Source organism: Carya illinoinensis, chromosome 16, assembly GCF_018687715.1.
Source record: "Carya illinoinensis cultivar Pawnee chromosome 16, C.illinoinensisPawnee_v1, whole genome shotgun sequence".
NCBI lineage: Eukaryota > Viridiplantae > Streptophyta > Magnoliopsida > Fagales > Juglandaceae > Carya > Carya illinoinensis.
This window is the reverse complement of record NC_056767.1, coordinates 4,701,507-4,721,620: the sequence shown is the minus strand read 5'-3', so window position 1 is coordinate 4,721,620 and position 20,114 is coordinate 4,701,507. Positions and strand designations below refer to the sequence as shown.

General features: G+C 35.7%; 2 long non-coding RNA genes across 2 annotated transcripts in view; one reads left to right on the top strand and one right to left on the bottom strand.

Moving 5' to 3' along the window:
- Positions 1-2,414: 2,414 nt before the first annotated feature.
- LOC122298395 lies at positions 2,415-3,117 on the bottom strand. The gene is made up of 2 exons (XR_006239407.1): positions 3,060-3,117; positions 2,415-2,964 (listed from the first exon to the last, which is right to left on the bottom strand). It is a non-coding gene; the product is annotated as an uncharacterized LOC122298395 (long non-coding RNA).
- Positions 3,118-13,453: 10,336 nt separating this feature from the next.
- The window catches only part of LOC122298511, a 32,767-nt gene continuing 26,106 nt past the window's right edge, over positions 13,454-20,114 (top strand). The window contains exons 1-3 of the long non-coding RNA XR_006239432.1: positions 13,454-13,818; positions 13,913-14,040; positions 15,507-15,610. This is a non-coding gene — a long non-coding RNA (uncharacterized LOC122298511). The remainder of the gene's footprint in view (positions 13,819-13,912; positions 14,041-15,506; positions 15,611-20,114) is intronic.

Genomic DNA, 20,114 nt, shown 5'->3' with positions numbered 1-20,114 from the left:
GATATAAATGATCAGGCTGGGATCAGAATGAACAAGAGTTTCGCCTCTCTTGTGCAAGAAGCGGGTGGGTTTGAATGTTGATGATTTCATTAAAGAGGTGACCCACACAGTCTACTTTAATGAGGCCGAATGTGAAGTGCAGTGTTCATGTACCTTGTTTGAGATGAGAGGGATTTTGTGTAGACATGTCTTGGGCATTATGAGAGTTAACAAAGTCCGTACAGTTCCAGATGAGTATATACTAGATCGATGGAGGAAAGACATAAAAAGAACATACACTCTTATTAGAAGTAGTTATGACATTGTTGATCAGAGGCCTGAAGTTAGGAGATATTCACGTATCATCAAGAAATACTACGAAGTAGCCACAATGCATCATCATTTGATGAGCACACTGAGGATATTCTATCTAATTTAGATGCATTGAACAATAGCTACCGCAAGAAGAAGCCACCGTCGAAGGTTGTAATTTATACACCCGATGAGATGACAGCTGCGAGTTCAACCAAAGTGCTTAGTCCCCATGTAGTGAGAGGAAAAGGCAGACCGTCATCTCTTAGGAAAAAATTAATGATTGAGAGAGTGAAACCCGTGACGAAGAAGGCTAGTCATAAAGCTAAACGTAAACAGGTTCATTGAGTAGTCCATGCATAATGAGTTTCAGCTTCTATTTCTTCAAAAGGAGGTTAAGCATAAAATACATATTTCTTATCATACACTCTCATATTGTGGTTTTTTTTTTTTTTGTACCTCGTAGCCGCATGGACTAGAAGGCGAAGTTGTTCGAACGTGTAGAAATTTATTTGGCCAAACAGATGTTCCCATAGAACAAAATGTCCCAGTTCAGGTAATGTATAAAAATATTGGTATCTTTTTGAATAAATTAGATGGACTAATTCAACTCTTAATTTTCAGTTTTAAAAATATATATTATTTTTAAAAAAATAATATCTAACAAATTTAGATTTCTTGTTAGTCGCCTCAAAACACGATAGAAATGTTGGACTTTAGTGCCACCGAGTTAGGTGTTGCCGTTCAGGAGACTCAAGAAAGTGTAAATATTCTTCTTTAACTTGTGAATATTGTGTAGATGAGGGATATTGTAATGATATTTTTATTTAGATTTATAACTAATATATTATAACTCACAGATGCAATTTGGGACGGATGGAACCCAGCCGTTAAGCTTGCCTGAGACACAACCGTGGGAATAAGTCACTTGATGGGGTTTGTATCTCGAATGCCCCTGAAATATTTTTCATTAAAATATTTTTTAGCATCGTTGTGCATAAATCTGAAAAATCTGGTTTTTTCATAATATGTTTGTCTATTATTGCACTCATTTTTAAAATCTAGGTTTTGTATGAACATACTTGTCACTCCACTGCAGGGATGGTCTGATTTCAGTTCAAGTACATATTTTGGTAGATTACCTGCAGTTTTTAACAAAAGTGGCCAAGTATTGCTTCAACAGATTTATGTTGGATCAGTTCGTCTGACAATATTTGTACAAAAGTAGCCGAGTAAGGTGATGGACATATTTGGACAGTTGGTGTTTTGGCGTTTTTTTGATGGGTGGACAGTTGCAACAGATTGCTCTGGTTTTTTGATGGGTGGACAGTTGCAATGTGTAACTTATTTTTTGATGGGTGGACATAGGTGTAATGTAAAGGTTTGATGTGCTCCTAATAGGAGATGATGTGGATATTTGTACTTTGGTTGGATAGTAGATGAGATGGTGTAAATCTATTTTTTGATGCAATACATGTGATGAGGAAAACTTTGTATATGGCTTGACTTGATATTTATTTATTTATTATTCAAACATTTTATATGTTAACTTTTGAGGAATGTATTCCAGATTTTACTTACCACGTTATAATGTTCTGGGCAACATAGGAGGTAATTGGTGCAATGTGGTGATAAGTAGGCGTAAGTGATAACACGTGAATGCTGAGACATGGTACAGAATTTATGAAGTTACTTTTCAGCTTTGACCAATTCCTACTATGTGGTGGCACTGAATTTATAGGCTGTATGGATGTTGAATAATGAGGATATTTCAGATTCTTAGTGGAAAATAGACTATCGGTTCAAGAAAGTGTAAAACAATTCGGCATCACATTGTTGAATGAATTACACAGATTTGAGCACTGAACAAGTTGGTAATAGACAGCAGTTTCCATCTTCACAACACTATCATACATTCTGAAGACAAACTATCTTCATACATTCCAAATACACAATCAGCCCTTTCCCAAAACATGCCAAATACATTCCAAATAGACTTGAGCTCAAACATTCCAAATACACAATCATTCCAAATACATTCCAAATACAAGACATACATTCCAAATACATAATCAGCACTTTCCTTCATACATGCCAAATACATTCCAAATAGACTATCTTCCTAAAACTGAAAAACACAAGTTAGATGCAGTTTCCATAACTGACCAACGTGTTCCACAATTCAGACTATGGATTTGTTCAAAAAATATTATACACATTTCCATAACTACTAGTCTAAAGCAGAAAAACACAAGTGTTTAGTTTTATACACAGGTTACAACGATCAGTGGGTATTCACTGCGATCGTGAGAAGTACAAATAAAGTAATATACAAATTATACACCACAGTTTTATATTTGTGCATTGACGCTGGACTCCCAAGTCACTCTTGACAATTTCCCCATCTCTTTTTTGAACCTCTTCCAAGACTTTTCGAACCTCTACCATCCAACTTCGAACCTCTTCATCTCTTCTTCGAACATCTTTCTCTCTTCTTTGAACCTCTTTCTCTCTTCTTCGAACCTCTTTGGCTATTTGTTAAGCCTTTGCTTGTGCAAGGTGAAGCTCTTCCTCCTTTCTTAACATCTCAATTTTTAATTTAACAAGTTCTTTTTCCCTTTCATGGCAGCTATCGCTATCTGCCCATTTGAAATAGTTGCAGTGTGGTAACCCCTGTATAAACATATAAACGAAAGACCTAATAAATTTTCCAAAATTATGGCTGCAGCCCAAATATTGAAAGTCAAAAGATGAATAATACAATTTACCTGAGAATTGTACTTGGAACACCCAAAGAATGATCGACCTGGATTTCTTGGCGTATTCAATGTTCTAAGTGAAGCAAGTGACCCATAAGTGCACATTGGATTGTTTCTCAAAGTATGAGTAACAAGTGAAGAACAAGAATCTTCACTCGATACCTTTTCTCTAGACAACATTTTCAATTGTCTTCCGAAATAGGTAATGGAGTTTACTGTTGCTAAGAAAAAAAAGTGTTTAAAATTTTTACTTCATGCTCGGGTTTAGAGGTATTTTTTAAGAGAAGAGAGGTGGACCAACTTAGTTACTGTTAGGGGAGTGTTATGTGGAAAACAGAGAAATTATGAACTTAAACCAAGTTGACACAATGGTGATAACATTAATTGCAGAATGAAAGTTGGTGATGCCCCGTTACTAAAAATACATGACATGGACGTCTATGCAAGGGTGTCAGGGCAATAAGAGCCTTATTGCCATGAACAAAGACAGAAACTAGATTTTTTTTCTTATCCATAAATAATAGACCCAGCCCAATCAATGAACAAAAGTGCACAAGACAAAACTGCACAAGATAAAACTCCACAAGACAATCAAACTAAATGTTTATGTAGTTAAAAATTAGATATCAAAGCAGAACAAAATATTTTAGAATTTATAATGGGGCACATCATCTAATTGTAATATGAAAGCATGCTTATTTATTGGTAAGATCTTCAATTTTGTTAGACATATATGTTTATGTAGTGTAAAATAAATTATAAAAGCAGCACAAAATACTTTATAATAATAAAAATTAGGCCACATCAGCTAACTGTTCCAGAAAGGGGCTAGCTAGTAGTTACCTAGCTACTTTTTTTAAAAAAAAGTTAAGAGTAATCACTTACATGTTCTACAACTATAAGTTTTCTAGCTCAAAAAATCACTTTCTATGAGTTTTCTAGCTGATCAAATTATGTTATAATATGAGTGGACAAACAATTATTCTAGGACCAATTAATTCCACAAATCAATTCCACATATTAGGTTAGTGATTTCACTCTTCAGATGGGGGGAGGGGTTAGGGTTAATGATTTTTTAACTTCAGATGGGAGGAGGGGTTAGGGTTAGTGATTTATAAACTTCAGATGTGGTAAGGGGGGGTTAGGGTTAGTGATTTACAAACTTCAGATTTGGGGGGGGGGGTTAGGGTTAGTGATTTACAAACTTCAGATGGGGGGGGGGGGGGTTAGGGTTAGTGATTTACAAACTTCAGATGAGGGGGTTCATTATTAGGGTTAGTGATTTTCAAACTTTAGATGGGCTTGTTAGGGTTAGGGTTAGGGTTAGGCTTGTTAGATTTTGATGGTTTCAGATTAGGAGACCTTCGATTCAAAGGTCTTGAACAAAATAATCTAAACACACAAATTGGTTTAACAAAAGATATTCTCAACAAAAATTAAACAACGTAACATGCTTGAAGATAAACTCTATTTTTACAAATAAAAAAAAATTCAAAATTTTGAAGCTATTCTCTTCCACTTTCTCGGCATCCAAACAGGACATCAAAACCCAATGCTTTCTGGGTGTCAACATTAAAATAACTATACAAAACTCAATCTTCGTACAGAAACCAAGACTATTAAATTTCTCACAGAAACCCTAAAAAAAAATTGTCCGTACAGAAACCAAGACTATTAATTTCCGAACAGAAACCCTAAAAAAAATCTTCTTACAGATTAGGGGCTTCTAGTTTATTCATCATAAAAAAAAATAGATCCAATAACCAAAAGCACGACTGAGAGAGAGCCAAACCTGTTTGGCTCGATTTAGGGTTTCCAAACTCCTTGGATCTACGCCGTGGAGTTCAGGAACAACATCCATAATAATGAAAACAAAAACCCCCAATATATCATAGATAATAGATCAAATAGCCAAAAGCAGTTCCAGAGAGAGAGAGAGAGAGAGAGGCCTTACAATCTCGATTTAGGGTTTTTTCTCAAACTCTATAAATCTACATCGTGGCTTCCACGTTCTTCAACTTCGAAAATGAAGAATAATAGAGATTGATAGAGGAGAGATTGATAGAGGAGAAACCCTAAATCCAAAGTCACGAGGGGAGGGGAAAGCTTAACGGGGGGAGGGTTGTTGAAAGAGGGAAACGAAATAATGAAGGGGGCGGAAGCTTAACACGAAATAATAAGGCACGACATTTCTCTTTCCACTTAACACGAAACGCACCATTTAATTTAAGTGATGACGTCAGAATTGGTGCGCGATTCGTTCCCCGCACCTGCAAGTAGAGTTTTCCTCCAAACAATTAAATTTAAGCTCAGAATTCAAACTTTTGTACTTATCCTACTGACACAATCGGCGAAATGATGTAGAGAACTGACACAGCAGGCCACACGAGGTCCTAAAACCTGAGTTTAAACAAAATAAAAAGAAAAAAACAAAAGTAAAATAGGCCATTACATTACTTCGAACAGGGTCTTGAACCAAAGTTTAAAAAAATAAATAACAAGTAAAAGAATAAAAGCTGGTATGATATAAATTGACAATGTTACAAATAGAAAAGGGAAAAAATAAAAAATAAAAAACAAAATATAAGGGTAAGTTTATTTCGCATGGACCACCATCAAAATTTTAAAATAACAATAATAATTCTAAAACATAAAAGTAAAAAGATGGTGATTAGCACATCATGCTGCGTCACTTCGCACAGCTTTAGAACCATCAAACAGTAAAAAGCTGCATCACTTTTTTTTTTTGAGAAATATGCTTCATTGCATTCATCCATAAGCGAAGTTACAACTGTGACTTAACAAGTAAGCCAACTAACGCAACTGCTCAGGAGCTTCCCCGCACACAAGGTAACGGACATTGTCTTAACTTTTAACAAGCTCTGTAAGACCAGAGACGAGGACCCCTCCAACCTCCAAGGAGGCAGAAAGCGGGATACAACTGCTACGAACAAACAGTCCAATAACATATAACTACACTATACCTAGAAACCGACAAACCAATGAAACAAAAACTAACAAAAACAAAACAACCATGAGCACGGCATGAGCTCTAGCGGCACATCCTCCACAGACAATTGGCATCATGAGCCCCCACGAGACGAGCACCCAGCTTGCGTACGGACCACAGCAACCTCCTCAGCGGAGGCTGGCCGTACGACCACCGGCCATAACATCGCCCGCCACTCTCAGCTCTTTGCCTCAGATTGAGCCCCCACAAAAACCCATAACCACACCGTGGACTTCACAAGAAACAAACAGAGCAACCAAAAAGAAACAAGAACCACGATGGCAAAGGCCGTGCAAAGCACAGACACAAAAACCAACACCAAAAAAGAGAAAACAGAAACACCCACACCGGCGACACCAACCAACAATGGCAGAGATCATGCAAAGAGAAAATCGGATGCCGAACAAAAGGATGAAAAAAACAAAGCACAAACAATCGGCAAACAGAGGCCGAGCACAACTCAAAAACTAACTGTAGGAGGAACGCCACCATTCGGAAACTGAAGAACCGGAGACTGAGGATCCGAAGAAGCCGAGAAACTCATCTGCAGGTGGTCCCTTGGAGGCGCGTGACAGCCACACGCCGCAGAGAGCCGAGACTTCGACCTGCTCGTGCTGGCAACGCCCCTCTCTGATAGGCACCACGATTGGTGGGCTTGTAGATCGGCACCTGGCCAACACCTTGGAGGGGTGCGTGTTGACGGTCGGCAGCTGGACAGACCGGAGCGGCATCCTCCCTTATTGACTTGAAGAAACCTAAAGAGAAAAAAGAAAAGACAACAAATGGAGAAAAAAAAGGGGGGGGGGGAGCGGGAGACGAAGCTCCCACCCCCCTCGTCGAGCGCCTCTGGGTTGGGGGGTTAGAGAGGTTTCAGAGAGAAGGGGGTTCAAAGCTGCATCACTTTGAACTAATCCTACTGATACAAAAATGATATAATTGGTCCTATTGACACACGGGCCAAAATGGGGCCCTAGAACTTGGGTTTAAATAGAATAAAAGAAAATACACTAACACAGCCCTAGAACTTGACACACGGGCTACTAACATCAAATGAAATACAGTAAAATTTTAGTTCGAGTAAAAAGAAAAGAAAAAAATTAAAAACTAGTTAACTCTATCCATCTTCAAGTCATTTTGCACCTTTGAACAGACTAACTGCAGTAGGGAAGTGGTTTATGGTCACAGTCCATGTCAAACCAATATTTACAAAAGGTGATTTCTCAGGAGGGTCAATCAACATTAAAGAGCAATAAGAGGCTACTAAGGTGATTTTTGGTCACTTTGTCACAGTCAATTGGTCACTCAATGATAAAAGGAAACAAAAGAACTCATCCACCATATATTCTCCATTATGACTTCATGATTCTAAAGTTATAGTGGCATCTTTTGTGTAAAAATTACTCTAATCCCATTGATGCAACATTAACAAAAAAATTATATTCATAAGAATTTTTTTTATAAGTAATGAGCCATACCAATGATGCAAATTGGAAGGCAATATAACAACAACACTGTAAGCATGAGAATGAAGCCAAAGAAACTATGGTGGCAACAATATCTAAACACAAGCCAAAAACTTTAGAATTTGGCAGCTTCTATGAAATAAAAAAGTAAAGATGTAGAAGTTTAATTTAAGCATCGACTAAAGTTGGAATAGTGGACAGCTATTTTTTATGTCTCTCATGATACAAAGGCTCAAGAACATGGAAATAACTATAACTGGGCACAAGAGATAGTAGAGTAGTAAAGAAGAAAGAAAGGATTGAGAAACATTGGTGTTGGGGGGAATGGAGTTATTAACAAGGGCTTCAACAAATGTAGGTAGCAGAGTTGTATTTCTATTTTAGATCATATTTTGAAAATAAAAAATTTGATTTGAAAACAAATTTCAAGGTCTCCTCATACACTACAAAAATAAATTACATGGGAAAAGCATACTCTAAAGATTTTGAAATAGATATTTCCCGGCCCTAATTTCTGTTCAAAATGATTTCATTGGTGAGAAGGGATGCCTTTCATTTTTTGCATGAGTTGCAGTTTGCAATGGACTTCATAGATGTGCATGAAGAGGCATCAAATTCATGAGTCACATACAATCAACATAAAATGCATTAGTACATAACATTATACCAATTATAGAGGAGCAACGCATTCTCTATAATGACAATTAACATAAAGGCATATATGTATAGAGAACAAACCTGCAAAGAGTATTTTCTCGAACACTTGGCAACAATGGAAGCATTTAACTTAAACTGATATATTCATAAGCCTATGGAGAACAAAACAAAATGAATAAACCACAAGTGTATATATATATATATATATATATATATATAGAGAGAGAGAGAGAGAGAGAGAGAGAGAGAGAGAGAGAGAGAGAGAGAGAGAGAGAGAGAGAGAGAGAGAGAGTTATGCATACATCGGATCAATTAAGAACCAAGAGAGATTATACTTGCAGTATCTAATTTGATCATTACTATAAATCCAAAGCTCATCATTACGATAATGAAAAATAAGTTAAGAAGTACAATATTGACTTTTGGATCTTAATAAAGGATGCCAATTTATAGTTAGCAATCGTTGGTAGCTCCAACACATTGGTTTTGGTAGTTTGGAATGTGAAGTATAAAATACCTAGAAATGTTGTAACATGTGAAAAAGTGTATGTAGAAGTCACTAATGTGGCAGACTTTTCATACATCAATAGCTTGTTAGAGGGTTTAATTTTTTAATTTTGCTAAAGTTTACTAGGGGTTATCTAAGATTAAAGTAAAAACAATAGTAGTATAGCAAGGATGAAAGATGGATAAGGATGAAACTAGAGAGAGAGAGAGGGAGATTATATATATTAAAGCTCAAAGTTAAGATGGTAGCTAAATAAAGTTAATCATTTAATAATCTTTGTGAATATTTAAGGGAAGAAATAGCAAAGATTGGCTGATCATGAAGATCAAGATCATGCGCATCGCATGGAGGGGATTCTTTCACATCCCTTTTGAGTTGTTTTGGAGTTTAATATATAATGTTGAACATAATGACTAATTAAATTCTTTAGTACGCCAAATTAATTGGCATAAATTAATGGGTGTCATCTTTATCCTAACACTTCCAACCCATGTTTCCCAACTTCCAACTCATCTTTAATTAGATGCTAATTGTTGATGATGACGATGAACAGCTAGCTAGCTGCTCATTGGAGATTACGATTTGCACTCCTAGTGTAACTAATCAAACCTCTGCCACCCTTGATTCAGGAAGATTGGGAAAAATAATAATAATTCTTCAACATGTAAGCACATCTGGAAGCATCTTCCTGCACACATGTGATATGCAACTGTACCACATCTAATTAACAATTGTTTTTCCTAGTTTCATACAGATCATCATCATCTTGAATACTTCCATTTTAATCCTTTTTTTCCAATTATATTAACAATATATAGAGCAAATACCCTATTCTCTAATGACAAATTAACTATAAGAGTTGAAAAACCATAAGTAGTTAATTAATCAACATTTTACGGTACCATTTAATTATTAGAGTTAATTAATTACATCTCAAATGTTCTTAATAACTATTAGCTAGTTAGAATTAATCATCGTTCATCTACATCATTTATTTTCCTCTTTGGCTTTAGAGTATTATTCGTGGGGTTATATATTCAGTCTAATACCAATTTCTTATTGCAATTGAGAGCCCTTTTCAGAGCCCGCAGGCAGGCATACAACATGTAGTCTATTGTGGGGTAAAGGGGGCCTATATATGTACATTCCAGTTGCCTTGTCGATGGGTGATTGCGAAAGTAGGGATTTAATACGAAAATCAAAAATCCGTGGAGTGTAAATTAAAAAAAAAAAAGAAACCAAACAAAAATTATCAGCATCTAATACCCACATCAACTCATCCACAAAATGCAGATTTACAAAAAAAGTTTCATGCAAAAAAGGACTAGATTTCAGATTCAAACATCTAGAAATTAGTAAACACACAAAAAGCCCAATTTTTGTAAAGCAACAAGTGCGAATGAAGGGGTAGAGATAGACAAATTCGTTGCAGCCATGCCTGTGGTGATGGAAGCTACCCAAGAGTCTCGGTCGACAATCTCAACGTTCGTGGTGTAGAAATCATTGAAAAAAATCCAACTGCCCAAAGAAGGAATCGCACCACAAAAATTTTGTATGGGGAGGAGAGGACTACCCTAGCTTCCGTGGAAGGAAAATGAAGTGGAGTATGGGCTTTGGGTGGTACTAAAAAATGGAGATCAAGCTGTGCGGGGGTGGATTATGCTGGTACTCAAGAATGGGGGAAGAACAGAGAAGTGGAGAAGGGAATGGGTAAGCTGGTTCAGGGGGGAAAATAAAACATTTCGTCGCCCCTTTTTCACTTTTTTGCAAAGATGGTTAGCCCGTTGCAACAATTTTTTTTTTTTTTTGGTGGCGAACAAATTGGCCGCAAAAAGCTATAAATTGCTGCAAATAACAAATTTAGGTGCCTTATTACAAAGCGATGTTAAAAGGTTGCGACGACTTTTGAATCATTGCTAAAAGTCAGTTATTGCGGTGATTTTATTTGCAGTAAAATATAAATCGCTGCAATAGGAGCTTTTTCTTGTAGTGAATAGTGCCTACCATTAAAAAATTAATTTTTTCAGGTAGATCTCACATTTACCCATCTTTTTAAAAGGAGTGCGATGGAAATACATATGTTAAGACTGTTTAAGTCACGTTCCTAATATTTATTACATATTTAATATTTCTCGAAATATTTATTCAGACAACAATAAATGTTGTAGAGTAAGCTTTATATTTATCTCTCCCCAAGTTAAACTCTCAAGTGGGAGCCAATCATTTTTATTTTTGGATCGAACATCTAGAGTCAATTTTCTAGATAGAGAAAAAACATTGAAGGGCTTTAAACAGCTATTTACCTTGGTGTTAGTCGTGCTAAAGTGGAAACCTTATATATTGGAGAGGTTTGTGTTCAAAACTAACCAACAAAACGTCAAATACCTAAAAGACCAAAATGTGGGAACTCTTCTAGAGCAAAAATGGGTATCCAAGCTAATGGATATGATTTTGTTGTGGAATACAAAAAGGAGTTAGAAAATAGGATTGTTGATGCACTCTCAGGAAAATGGCAGGAAGAAAAGAGTACGCATATGTTGATCACCTTTCCAAACAATGGGCTAGGTAAAGGATTTTAAGCAACCTATGCCACTGACTAAGAAGTACAAATTCTTATCTCCCTCCTTCAAGAAGACAAGATGAATAGTGACTATGCATTAAGGGCTGGCTTACTTATGTACAAAAACAAGTTGTTTATTCCTAGCACAAAGATTTAAAGACATGCTACTACAGTTAGCACATAGCAATCTTTGGAGAGGTCATTTTGGATATGGCCTCTATTGGTCAGGACAAAAAAAATGACGTGAAAAGATTTATTAGGGCTAGTGACCTATGTCAAAGGGTTAAAGCCCCTAACATTCACCCAAGTGGATTACTGCAACCACTCCCCATACCATCTCAACTTGGACCCACATCACCATGGATTTTATGGAAGGCCTATCCAATTTAAAAGGGTTTAGCAGCGTTTGGGTGGTGTTTGACAGACAAACAAAATACAGTCACTCCTACCCTCTCAAGAACCTTTACTCAGCCAAGGATGTGGTTGATCTCTTCCTCAGGAATATCTTGAAGCTACATAGGCTACCTTAATCAATACTGTTTGATAGAGACAGCACATTCACCAACTATTTTTTGCAAGATTTTTTCCTTTTCCAAAGAGTTTAGATGTCGCTCAGCACAGCTAAACACCTCCAGACAGATGATCAAATGAAGGTAGTAAACAAGACTCTAGAGAGCTACCTACTTTGGTTCATAAGGGATAGACCAAATGATTGTCTTTATGAATACCATTGACCAAGTGGTGGTACAACTCTACCCCCACACAAATCAACTAAGGGAAGGTTTGTGGAATGAGATGGTATGAGAATTTTGTAAATAGTAATAAGATAAGTTGTAAATAATAGTGAAATGGTTTGAATTGAGTATTTTTTAGATTTTGGAAAAATAGAGAGACAAAATTAAATAAAAAATATTTTAAAGTTAAAATATTGTAAGAATATAATTTTATAATAATATTTTTGTTTGGGGACGTGAAAAAGCTGAAATTGTTTTTTATTTTTTATTTGAAAGTTTGAAAAAATTGTAATGATTAGTTTAAGAATTTTGTATTTGAATTATGTTTGAAGATAAGATAAAATAAAATAAAATGAGATTAGATCAGAATTTTGTGTCTCATCTCATGCTCCAAACCTGTCCTAAATCACCCCATTTGAGGCTCTCTATGGATTCTCCCTCCCAAGCTACTGATTATGTACAGTAACAACTAAAATGGAATTTGTGAAAGCCACCCAACGTTCCCAAGGCTAGATCTACAAATTACTCCGACACAGCTTACTTAATGCACATAATCGTATGAAAAAGTACTCTGACTTGAAATTGAAAGATCAAGAACTCATAGAAGGAGACTAGGTTTACTTGTGGCTCCTGCCATATTTCTCTCTCCATACTTGACCCCGACATCATTTGTGAGTCTTTTGACAGTACCCAAACCCTAGATTTTTTTTTTTCTTTTTTTACTTATTTTTAATAATCGGCAACAAATAAAATAAGAATTTATAAATTCATATTATTAAGGCATGGATATTAATTAGTTTGATAGGATGGATTACTATTTTTTATCTCAAAAAGTAGGAATTTACCATGTTGATGTTGGAATATCAGAAGGTAATTTCCACATTTGATAAATTAAAACCAAAACTATATTCACGTTTGTTTTGAGTTCATCAGTACAAAAAAGAATAAGGTTATTATAAGATCTTTACACTATAATTATTTATCTGACATAATTTGATTTAAAAGATATTTAAGTCATTCGAATTGTATATTCTACACATCGATTGAAAATAAAATAATTCATAAAAAAAATAACAACTAAAATAAAAATAGAAACTTATATTTTGTGAAAAACATATAATAAAAAAGAAATAACTTGAATGACTTGGCATTCCGGTCATATAGTCTCGTAGAAGGATTGTAAATTGGTCGACAAAGGAAGATGATTTTTCATTATCTTAACTTATAAAATCTTTTTAAAAGGCGGTAAAGATTCCGTTGCAGATGATTTGTATTATTTTTAGAATTAAAAGAGTTAAAAAGAAATTCTCGAGACTATGACCGGATGATCTTTCAGCCACCTTTATCATTCAAATAAGTTAATAAATTAACATGTACTCACCCATTAACCCTTTCAGTGGGCCGCTGAATAATAAAAGCTAATTACTGTGCCTTTAAATTTTTAATTTGAATTTTAAAAAGAACACGAGAGAGAACATACGGCCGTACTCCCCCCTTTTCCCCTCCCCGACGTTCATGCACGCATATATGATATGTATATGCCTGTATATATATTTACCGTTCCTCACAAACAAGTAGTCGTTCGGGGATAGAGAGAGAGTTGTGGTTTATTGTGGTTCACACTTCAACGGAGAGAGTGGTGGTTTTCACGGGATCAAGACGCATTCGATGATCTAAATTGTAAGCATTGCAATAAATCTGTTACTAGTCTGATTTGTATTCTTCGCCGAAGGGATTTTCATTGATTTGGCTAAGAGATTCACAATTGAACCTGATTCCAAACGTGGCCTCGACTGTTGATTGATTGAGAAGACGAAAGGTCCTAACCTCCCTCACGTAAAGTCTTTTGAACACCAAATCTTCCTTAATTTCCTTTATTTTTATCATTGATTTTTTAGTTCATTTTTATCTTTATTTATTATATATTTAGTCTTTTAGCTTGAAAGACGTCAACTGTAATGGCTGTGAAGGAGACCTTAAGGTCGACCCCTTGGCACTTTTTCCGGTACATTACTCTTGGTGAATGGGATTTATTGGTGCTCAGGGTGATCATCGAAGGTATGCCCTGTATCCTCTAGTTGCTAGTATAATCTTTTAACTTTGAGTCATTTGAATTAATTTTGTTTTTAAAGAAACCAATAAATTTATCAATGTTAATGCTTGTCATGGTGCATGTTGAATTGGATGGGGTGGGGACTGTTGTTACTCTAGTTCAGAACCGTGCCATGGAGGGCTCTGGAATCGGGGTTTTACTCTACTTATGCTACTTGTCGAAATTCTTGATGAGTTTTATCGCTTTTCCTTTTTCCTGTCGTTCTTATAACTCCTTATAAGCTATCTTGGACTATGATGAACTTCTTACTTTGTGTTGCAAACACTCTTCTTGAGTTAGGTTCTGTATCAAATATGTGAAGATAAATTTGAATGAATATAATCATTGGTTGATAGGTTTGGGTCTGCTTGTGCAAAGTCCACATACATTAATTAGTTGCATCATATCAAACCAACTCCTCAAATAAACACCTAGTTTTAGTAATTGTGCATGACCACATCTGATATGATAAATCTATATGCTTGAGTATTTATGTAGGGTTCCTCATAAGACACCCACCCTGGAATTGTCCTCTTAAGTTGGAAAGGATGGGGGCTTATGGTCTTTTAACTCTAAATATTTTCCATGCTCAAGGGTGTCAATTACAAGTGTATTTGCTGTTAGCCTACTCTGGTTGAAACCATATGTGAGTCTAATTTCTGTAAGATGATTGCCTACTTTTTTTAAGAGCCTCGTTAATAATCTCAGTGAACTTTGTTTAGGTTAGGTAGTCTTGCAAAAATGCAATACTGTTGAAACTAATTCCATTTTCTATAAATAAATTCATATGTGAATCATGTTAGAGATGACTTGTCGGGTAACTGGTGATTGCAAGTGTTCTAATCCTTTAATCATTGTTGTTAAACCATTTTTCCAGTGTCTTTCAGCAGTAAATACTTTTGGCTGATCTTTTGCACATCATAATATGTTATACTTATTTCATTCTTCTTTTTAAATGAGATAAGAAAGGCTAGAAAGGCAGCCTAGCTGGAGCCTGCTCTGTTTACAGAAGATACTTTGATACATACCATGCTAGTACTAGAGTGAGATTCATGAAAACTCCCACTAACATTTAGATCTTCTTTTGTATGAGATAATTTGCAGCTCTCAACCCTCCTGCATGGTGCTTCATATCTATGACGACTGCATTATGATAATTACTGTACTATCAATGCATCAACAAGTATCCTTATTAGAAGTTATTTTGTCTCTTGTGAGTCAGCTGTCATTAACCATTAGATTTATTTTTATTTGTTTTTCTTTCTATAGTTTTAAAGATCAACAGCTTTGTCCTTTTTCTTAGTTGTTTGATTCTCGTGTTATATGACTCTATCCTTCATGAACTATTGGTTGATCGGTTTTCATTTTGTGTATGGAATAATAGTCATACGCTAGTATCTCATCTTCAAAGTCTTTCTTTGTGGTTATGTAGGTTTTGGCTGACTGTGTCTATTTCCCATGTCGGTGTGTGATAGGATAGCAGTACCCAGGTTCTGACAATGTGGCAGTGAAGTTTGTAAAGATTGATGATAAAAGGTAAGTGTTATGTTTATATTTTGGATTCAAGTCAGCTGGAATATTCAGGATTTTGTTATCTACGCTTTGTTCTTTGAAACATGTATTTACCATGCATATATGAGGTGCTTTGTTTTCCTTTCTCACTCGTAGTTAATTTTTAATGCATGTTATGCTGTCATATGATAGTTCCTTAAAGATTGCATTTGCATATAGTTCTCTTTTAATTGTCAATCCACTGAAAATGATCTCAAGAAATAAAAATTTTCCAATTTATTTGTGCTTTTTTTTTTTTTTTCCAGTTGCGTTTCAAAGCATTTGCATATAGTTTTGTTTGTTATTGATTAATTTATATTATTTTTATGTTGTTTGATAGAGATGAACGTCAAACTTTGTCCTTCATTAAATTAAACATAACTCTTCCACAAGTTGCAAAATTTGTGCTTCTGTAGGTTTGTCTAATGCTGCAAGTTTACATGTCGGTTGATGCGATTTGAACAATGTAGCAAAGAACTTTGTAAAGCTTTTTTACAAAAAGTTCGTGCTATGTTTATGTATTTTAAACATATTTAGCTTTTTGTTGTTTATCTATTTTGTGTTCTTTGTGAGATAGATATTATTTATACAATGCATATTATGAGATTTTTTTTTTTTTTTTTTTTTATAGTCAATTGCTTCTAAAAATAATATAAGAAAATCTTTTGTTATATTTTTTTTATTACTAATTTCTCCTCTCTTCTACTCCTCCTATTTCTCCTCCTTATCTCTTCCTCATCATCCTCTTCCTCTCTTACTTTTTGTCATTCTCCTTATATCTTCCTCATCGTCCACCTCCTCATTGCTTTCTCCTATCTTCCTCACCGTCCTCATCGTCCTTCTCCTCCTCATCCCTTAGTCCTCTTCCACTCCTCTCATTGTTCTCATCATCCTCTTCCTCACTTCTTTTTCCTTGTCTTCTCTTCCTCATTGTCCTCCTCCTTCTCTTCTATTCTTCCTCTTCCCCCTTCATCCTACTCCTTATTTATTCCTCATTGTCCTCCTATACTCTTCATTCTCATCTCCTTATATCCTCCTAACTTCCTCTTATCTTTCTTGTCGTCATCTTCCTCTCTTCCTCCTTTCTTTTTCTTCGTCTTACTCCTTATATCTTCCTCATCGTCATCCTATGTTCCTCCTTCTCTCCTCCTGTCTTTCTCCTATCTTCATAATCACCATTTTCTCCGCTTCTATCTACTTCTCATCTTTTACTCATCTTCCTCTTCCTCATTGTTTTCCTCTTCTCTTCCTTTCTCTCTCTTCATCCTCATCTCTTCCTTATCGTCCTCCGCATCTTCTCTTCCTCCTCCTCCTCATCCACGTCTTCCTCTCTTTCTCTTTGTCTTCCTCCTTATATCCTCCTCCTCCTAATATCTTCCTCGTCGTCCTCCTCCTCATATCTTCCACATCATCCTCCTCATCTTCACTTCCTACTCCTCCCCTCCTCCTATCTTCCTCTTATCTTCCCTCCTCCTATCTTCCTCTTATCTTCTTTGTTGTTCTCTTCCTATATTCCTCCTCGTCCTCATCTCTTCCTCATCGACCTCTTCCTCATTGTCTTGCTCCTCTCTTCCTCATCATCCTTCTCATCTTCTCTTCCTCTATTCCTCCTCCACCTCCTAATCCATCTCCACTTCGATATACTACTTGTATGTTATATTTTTACGTACTAGATTGTTTGTAGTTAGATATGTTTAGAAAATTTGAATTCATTTTTAGATTCTGACAGATTTTAAATTTTAGTCGCGAAAACTTAAGATTTCTAGATCAGGTCTTAGGCATCTACAACCTCGAGTGGGTAGGCTTAGTGGCTAACCTTCAACTTAGATCCAAAGCAAGTAGACACTCTCTAGGTCTCCAGAAGACATTTTGTACTCACCATTTTCTTTTATGAAATACTATTTACAAGTTGCAGCCCTTCATTCTTGAAGATCTTTTATTTTGATGCTAAGATAAAAGGATGCAAACAAGTTGTTTTAGGTGTTTAAATTTTTTGTTCCCTAGTTAAATTATAATCATCTTTTAGACGGTAAAGGTAAATAGTTTGACGGCAAATTTTAGGACTCGTGCCGTTCTTTCATTTTTCATACGATGAGATATATTCTACTATGATTAAGGGTAATTACACATCTTATACTAGCATCTTTGAACAACTTTATTATGACAAGACAATTGTCGTATTCTTCCTAGGAAATAAGCAGGTATATTATGGTAAGTGCTTTATGTCTTTTGAGCTTATTGTCTTGAACTTTGAATTTTATATTACTTTTATATTATTTTGATAGTGATGAATGACATTCATTAATCATAACTCTTCCAAAAGTTGCAAAATTTGTGGTTCTGTAGGTTTGTCTAATATTGCAGGTTTCCATGTCTCTTGATGCGGTTTTAATAATGTAGCAAAGAATTTCGTAAAGATTTTTTACAAAAGGTTCGTGCTATGTTTATGTATTTTAAACATATTTGGCTTTTTGTTGTTTATCTATTTTGTGTTCTGTGTGAGATATTATTTATACAATGCATATTATGAGATGTTTTTCTTATAGTCAATTACTTCTAAAATAATATAGCAACAGAAGATTTTCTTATATTTTTTTTATTACTAATTTCTCCTATCTTCCACTCCTCCTATTTCTCCTCCTCATCATACTCTTCATCTCTTCCTTTTTGTCATTCTCCTTATATCTTCCTCATCGTCCTCCTCATTTCTTTCTCCTATTTTCCTCACCCTCCTTATCCCTTTGTCCTCTTCCACTCATTTCCTCTTCCTCCTATCGTTCTCATCATCATCTTCTTCACTTCCTTTTTCTTGTCTTCTCTTCCTCATCGTCTCCCTCCTCCTTTTCTCTTCCTCATTTTCCCTCTTTATCCTAATCCTCATATATTCCTCATCGTCCTCCTCTACTCTTTCTTCTCATATTCTCTTCACCTCTTAACTTCCTCTTATCTTCTTTATTGTCATCTTCCTCTCTTCCTCCTCCTAATCTCTTCCTTATCGCGCTCTTCCTTTCTTTCTCTTCATCATCCTCCTTATAACTTCTTCATCGTCCTCTTATGTTCCTCTTCCTCCTCTCCTCCTCTCTTCTCCTATATTCGTAATCGCCCCCTTCCTCTCTTCCACTTGCTCCTCATCTCTTACTCATCGTTCTCTTCCTCATTGTTCTCCTCCTCTTCTCTTCCTCACTCCTTCTTCATCCTCGTCTCTTCCTTATCGTCCTCCTCATTTTCTCTTCCACCTCCTCCTCCACTCTTCTTCCTCCTCCTCCTACTCCACTCTTCATCATCTTCTCTTCTTCCTCTTCCTACTCCACTCTTCCTCATGTTCTTGTCCCCCTTCTCCTCATCGTCGTCATTCTCTCTTTCTTTTCATCTTCCTTCTTATATCCTCCCCTTCCTAATATCTTCTTCATCGTCCTCCTCCTCATATCTTCCTCATCATCCTCCTCATCTTCACTTCCTACTTCTCCCATTCGCCTCTCTTCCTCTTATCCTCCTTATTGTTCTCTTCCTCTATTCCTCCTCCTCCCCATCTCTTTATCTTATCTTCCTTATTATTCTCTTCCTCAATTTTTCCTCCTCCTCATCTCTTCTTCATCAGCCTCTTCCTTACTGTCCCGCTTCTCTCTTCCTCATCATCCTCCTCATTTTTTATTCTTCCATTCCTCCTTCTCATCTCTTCATCTTATCTTTCTTATTGTTCTCATCCTCTATTTCTCCTCCTTCTCATCTCTTCCTCATCGACCTCTTCCTTATTGTCCTACTCCTCTCTTCCTCATTATCCTTCTCTTCCCCTCTTTCTCCTCCTCCTAATCCATCTGCACTTTGAGATACTACTTGTATGATATATTTTTACGTATTAGATTTTTTGTAGTTAGATATTTTTAGAAAATTTGAATTCTTTTTTCTCTTCTGATGGGTTTTAAATTTTAGTAACAAAAACTTGAGATTTGTAGTTGAGGGCTTAGGCATCTATAACCATGAGTGGGTAGGCTTAGTGGCTAGCCTTCAACTTAAATCCAAAGCAAATAAACGCTCTCTAGGTCTCTAGATGCCATTTTGTGCTCACCATTTTCTTTTATAAAATACTGTTTACAAGTTGCAGCCTTTCATTCATAAAGACCTTTTATTTTGATGCTAAAATGAAAGGATGCAAACATGTTTATGGTATTTAAATTTTTGTTCTCTAGTTAAAATTATAATTATTCTTTAGACAGTAAAGGTAAATAGTTTGAGAGCAAATTTTAGGTCTCATGCCGTTCTTTCATTTTTCATATGATTAGATATATTCTACAATGATTAAGAGTAATTACACATTTTATACTAGCATCTTTGAACAACTTTATTATGACAAGACAATTGTCGTATTCTTCCCAGGAAATAAGCAGGTATATTATGGTACAAGCTTTATGTCTTGAACTTTGAAATTTATATTATTTTTATGTTGTTTTGATAGCGATGAACGTCAAACTTTGTCCTTCACTAATCAAGT